The sequence below is a fragment of the Microcebus murinus genome, chromosome 3 (genome assembly GCF_040939455.1).
Source record: "Microcebus murinus isolate Inina chromosome 3, M.murinus_Inina_mat1.0, whole genome shotgun sequence".
NCBI lineage: Eukaryota > Metazoa > Chordata > Mammalia > Primates > Cheirogaleidae > Microcebus > Microcebus murinus.
Window position 1 is genome coordinate 116,015,407 of NC_134106.1, and position 6,000 is coordinate 116,021,406.

The 6,000-nt window shown below is 62.0% G+C and overlaps 2 pseudogenes; both read right to left on the minus strand.

Moving 5' to 3' along the window:
* Positions 1 to 954: 954 nt before the first annotated feature.
* LOC142870206 (uncharacterized) lies at positions 955 to 1,074 on the minus strand (annotated as a pseudogene).
* A 3,818-nt stretch (positions 1,075 to 4,892) lies between these two features.
* LOC142870156 (uncharacterized) lies at positions 4,893 to 5,011 on the minus strand (annotated as a pseudogene).
* Between the last annotated feature and the right edge of the window lie 989 nt (positions 5,012 to 6,000).

Genomic DNA, 6,000 nt, shown 5'->3' on the forward strand with positions numbered 1-6,000 from the left:
AATATGCTGGAACAACATGAGAGGTAAATGAATAAGAACACGGGGGGGGGGGAGGGGGGCACGGGCAACACATGTCACCTTAATACTTGGACTCCCATCATCTGCTTGAAAAGAGAGAGAAAAGAAAATGCAATAATAGAGATAAGAGACACTTTTTAAAAATAATGAATCCGGCCGGGCGCTGTGGCTCACGCCTGTAATCCTAGCTCTTGGGAGGCCGAGGCGGGCGGATTGCTCAAGGTCAGGAGTTCAAAACCAGCCTGAGCAAGAGCGAGACCCCGTCTCTACTATAAATAGAAAGAAATTAATTGGCCAACTGATATATATATAAAAAATTAGCGGGGCATGGTGGCGCATGCCTGCAGTCCCAGCTACCCTGGAGGCTGAGGCAGAAGGATCACTCGAGCCCAGGAGTTTGAAGTTGCTGTGAGCTAGGCTGACGCCACGGCACTCACTCTAGCCTGGGCAACAAACCGAGACTCTGTCTCAAAAAAAAAAAAAAAAAAAATGAATCCGAAGAGAAAAGTAAAAGGAGGCCTGTGGAGCAGGTCTGGGTGTGACTCCGGATCCCCGAACATCAGGTGCCACCACCAAAGATTCCTACGTGTAGCCCATAGAACCCCAAAAGCAACGGGAGGAGTTCTGGTCACATACTCCCTCAAAATGACATCCTGGCCTTCTTCTGGAACTCCCTCCCCTCTCAGACTCTCAAGGTTTCCTCCAGCGTGTCGGCTCCCACAGAGCAGACCTTTGGTCTGAGACCTGACTGTCCAGAAGCCACGCATGCTGCCGCGTGGCGGCGGTGTCACGGCTCGGGACAAGAGGAGGCCCAACGGCGCGGGCTGGGGCGCCAGGCACCGCGGCGGGCGCTGAGGGTGGGGGTCACCCCCACCCCGGGCCGCCCCCGCACTCCCAGAAACGCGACAGAACCAGAGGCAAAAAAAGAAAAGAAGAAGCCTACGGCACCCGGTATACACCGGGCGGTCTCCCATCCAAGTTCTAACCAGGCCCGACCCTGCTTAGCTTCCGAGACCAGACGGGATCGGGCGCGTTCGGGGTGGTGTGGCCGTGGACGGCGGAGGGCGCCCCTGCCCCGCTCAAGAAGCCGAGCCTCTCTGCGCTTCCCCGCCGCCTCCTCCCGCCCCAGGCCCCGCGCCGGGTCGGGCCTGTTGAGTTCGCCGGCCGGGTCCCGCGGGCTCCGAGGGACGGGGGGTGACAGGCGGGGCGGGCAGGGAGCGGCGGGCCGGGGTTGGGGGCTGTCTCTGTACACACACACACTCACACTCACACTCACTCACTCACTCACACTCACACAAGATGCGCCTCCACGGCTGGACCCGCCAAGGTGGAGACCTTCAAGCCCCCCTCCTCTCCTCGCCTGGCCTCCTTCACCTCCCCGCCCCCCACCCCCAGCGCGCCGGGGCCGCAGACTGCGCACGGGCGGGAGGGGCGGGGCGCTCGCCCTTTGACCCCAGCCAGGGGCGGCCCTCCCCCACAACCCCTTTCAGCTGCGCCCCCCACCCTGTGGCCCGGCGGCCGCCTATTCCCCCGGGCCAGGGCTGGGGCACAGCGCACGGGGGAGGGGAGCCAGTGTATGGGGCGTCTCTCTCTCTCGGGATGTGTCCCATGGGTGGGGTGGTGTGGTTTGTGGGGCGCTGAAGAAATCAGTCCCCTCCATCTCCTCCCTCTGGAAAACACCCAAGCCCTTGGAGAACTGCCCGCACCGCTACCGTGGGGGCCGGGACCCTCCTCTGTGTCCTCCTGTGGCCCAGTCCAAGGGGCCTGGGCCTGGCCGGGGCTGCACTGGACCCCAACCACCCTGGCGTGTGGACTCGCTAAAAATCGGCCATTAGATATTGGATTCCAGCGTCATTGAGGTCATTTCACTAATGAGTGCACCGCAAAGAGTTTCCTAATCCATCTGTGAGGGTGGCAACCGAAAGAGAATTTTAGAGCTGACAGAATAGGCGAGGAAAGGCATAGGAGATTTCCACACCCAGTAAGGAAGCCTTTCCCGAAGTGGAAGAAAGAAAGGAGCAAACAGAGACACCGGTAGCCCGCCCGGATCAGAGTCTGCCCCTGAGAGAAAGTACCCTGACCAGGTTCACCCGTGGGTGGGTCGCGAGCTAGCGGCACTCAGAAGAGCGAGGCCCGCAGTCTGTGCAGAAGACACCTGCACTCGGGTGTGTGTGGCGGCACAATTCACAAGCAGCTCCAGATGTTAAGCCAAGGAGAAGCCAGGGAGTTCCCAACGCCCCAGGTGTCCTCAGCCCACGACTGGCTGCTGTGGGAATGCGAAGCCCGGCTCCTTGTCTCAGAGCGGGGCAACCAGGAGGTGTGATGTCCACCCCGGGGTTCCCAGGAGGATCAGACTGAAGCTGGGACTTGGCCTGAAAGTGTCCCCTCGCATGGCCACCCCCTTCCCCTTCCTGCTCCTCTACTCCTGGTGCCCCTCCATCCAGGGGCCAGACCTTAAAGAGTCACCCGCAAGAGAATCCTGGTCCCAAAGGAGCCTTCTGGGGGACCCCTGCTGAGAGAGGTTGTGGGCATGGCCCGCTGGGGCTCTGCCCGACCCAGGGCTGAGAGATGCAACCTCCCAGCTCTGGGTCCCTGCAGGAAGTGTTGGCAAGCACAGGGCCAGTCCTCCAAAGGCCCAGGTGCAGGGAGCCCAGGCCAAGCAGCCTGTGGAAGAAGCCACATGCTGTGCCACCCCGGGGAACACCACTGCAGGCCACGGCCCTTCCCACCTCCTCCTCCTCCTCCTCCTCCTCCTCCTCCCACCCCGCCCCCGCCCCCGCCCCCACATGGCACAGGGCCCAGAGACACCTCAGACACTTGCTACCCAAAGTGCAAAGGGCATCAGTTGCTCCTCCAAACCCCCCCCCCCAGCCCAGCAGACCACGTTGTCCAGCCAGCCCCCGGGCCTCCCTGGGGTGCCCAGCACAAAAGTGCAGACACCCACCGGACCCTCAATCTCAGTTTTCGGATGTTTTTGCCACTCTAAGGACCCGCAGGCCAGCTGGGCCTTCTGGCAGGACAGAGAGCCCCGGAATCCGACGTGGAGAGCTGGGTATACGTCCCCATGAGGAGGCGGTCCCCACCTCCGCGGCTATCCCCTTGCGGGGAGCGGCAGCCGCGGGGCCTCAGAGAAGACACCAGGCTGGGCCCCCACGGCACAGCGGGAGCACGTCCCCCGCAGGCCACTTAGCGACGGCGGCCAGCCGGCGGACGGTTGGGTTGCACGAGACGCTGCGGCCGCCCTGCTACCGGGTTCCTGGGAGGGCGTCCTGGAACCAGCGTCCACACCAAGCCCTTGGAAGGCCCAGGCGACGGAGGAGCCCCGTCAGGCAGGGGCCGAGGACGGTGACGGCCCGGGCGGGGACGAGCGTGTCAGGCAGGGGCAGAGGACGGTGACAGGTGATAGGCCGGGCGGGAAGGAGTCAGTCAGGCAGGGGCCGTGGAGGAGACGGGCTGGGTAAGGGTTAGGGTTAGTGTCAGGGCACAAGTCACAATCGCAAAGACCTGGAAGCCACCCGAGTGCCCATCGACCCACGAGTGGGTAAATAAAATGTGGCGCGTGGACACCACGGAGTGCTATTCGGCTATGAGGAGCAGCGGTGAGGGGGCACCTCTCGTGGTTCTCCTGGCCAGAGCTGGAACCCGTTCCAGTAAGCCAAGTATCCCAAGAATGGACACACGAGCACCACGTGCTCGCGCTCACCAGCAAATGGGTACGAACCGATGGACACCTAAGTGGACACAGAGGAATCACCTTCTTCGGGTGGGTGTCGGGCGGGTGGGGGGAGGGGATGGGCATACACATCCATTAGGAATGGGGTGGGTACGCACCGACTGGGGGATGGGCGCACTTGAAGCTCTGACCCGAGGGGGGAGGCTGGGAGAGGGCAACGCACCCGACCTTAACATTGGTGCCCCCACAATATGCTGGAACAACATGAGAGGTAAATGAATAAGAACACGGGGGGGGGGGAGGGGGGCACGGGCAACACATGTCACCTTAATACTTGGACTCCCATCATCTGCTTGAAAAGAGAGAGAAAAGAAAATGCAATAATAGAGATAAGAGACACTTTTTAAAAATAATGAATCCGGCCGGGCGCTGTGGCTCACGCCTGTAATCCTAGCTCTTGGGAGGCCGAGGCGGGCGGATTGCTCAAGGTCAGGAGTTCAAAACCAGCCTGAGCAAGAGCGAGACCCCGTCTCTACTATAAATAGAAAGAAATTAATTGGCCAACTGATATATATATAAAAAATTAGCGGGGCATGGTGGCGCATGCCTGCAGTCCCAGCTACCCTGGAGGCTGAGGCAGAAGGATCACTCGAGCCCAGGAGTTTGAAGTTGCTGTGAGCTAGGCTGACGCCACGGCACTCACTCTAGCCTGGGCAACAAACCGAGACTCTGTCTCAAAAAAAAAAAAAAAAAAATGAATCCGAAGAGAAAAGTAAAAGGAGGCCTGTGGAGCAGGTCTGGGTGTGACTCCGGATCCCCGAACATCAGGTGCCACCACCAAAGATTCCTACGTGTAGCCCATAGAACCCCAAAAGCAACGGGAGGAGTTCTGGTCACATACTCCCTCAAAATGACATCCTGGCCTTCTTCTGGAACTCCCTCCCCTCTCAGACTCTCAAGGTTTCCTCCAGCGTGTCGGCTCCCACAGAGCAGACCTTTGGTCTGAGACCTGACTGTCCAGAAGCCACGCATGCTGCCGCGTGGCGGCGGTGTCACGGCTCGGGACAAGAGGAGGCCCAACGGCGCGGGCTGGGGCGCCAGGCACCGCGGCGGGCGCTGAGGGTGGGGGTCACCCCCACCCCGGGCCGCCCCCGCACTCCCAGAAACGCGACAGAACCAGAGGCAAAAAAAAAAAAGAAGAAGCCTACGGCACCCGGTATTCCCGGGCGGTCTCCCATCCAAGTTCTAACCAGGCCCGACCCTGCTTAGCTTCCGAGACCAGACGGGATCGGGCGCGTTCGGGGTGGTGTGGCCGTGGACGGCGGAGGGCGCCCCTGCCCCGCTCAAGAAGCCGAGCCTCTCTGCGCTTCCCCGCCGCCTCCTCCCGCCCCAGGCCCCGCGCCGGGTCGGGCCTGTTGAGTTCGCCGGCCGGGTCCCGCGGGCTCCGAGGGACGGGGGGTGACAGGCGGGGCGGGCAGGGAGCGGCGGGCCGGGGTTGGGGGCTGTCTCTGTACACACACACACTCACACTCACACTCACTCACTCACTCACACTCACACAAGATGCGCCTCCACGGCTGGACCCGCCCAGGTGGAGACCTTCAAGCCCCCCTCCTCTCCTCGCCTGGCCTCCTTCACCTCCCCGCCCCCCACCCCCAGCGCGCCGGGGCCGCAGACTGCGCACGGGCGGGAGGGGCGGGGCGCTCGCCCTTTGACCCCAGCCAGGGGCGGCCCTCCCCCACAACCCCTTTCAGCTGCGCCCCCCACCCTGTGGCCCGGCGGCCGCCTATTCCCCCGGGCCAGGGCTGGGGCACAGCGCACGGGGGAGGGGAGCCAGTGTATGGGGCGTCTCTCTCTCTCGGGATGTGTCCCATGGGTGGGGTTGGGTGGGGTGGCGTGGTTTGTGGGGCGCTGAAGAAATCAGTCCCCTCCATCTCCTCCCTCTGGAAAACACCCAAGCCCTTGGAGAACTGCCCGCACCGCTACCGTGGGGGCCGGGACCCTCCTCTGTGTCCTCCTGTGGCCCAGTCCAAGGGGCCTGGGCCTGGCCGGGGCTGCACTGGACCCCAACCACCCTGGCGTGTGGACTCGCTAAAAATCGGCCATTAGATATTGGATTCCAGCGTCATTGAGGTCATTTCACTAATGAGTGCACCGCAAAGAGTTTCCTAATCCATCTGTGAGGGTGGCAACCGAAAGAGAATTTTAGAGCTGACAGAATAGGCGAGGAAAGGCATAGGAGATTTCCACACCCAGTAAGGAAGCCTTTCCCGAAGTGGAAGAAAGAAAGGAGCAAACAGAGACACCGG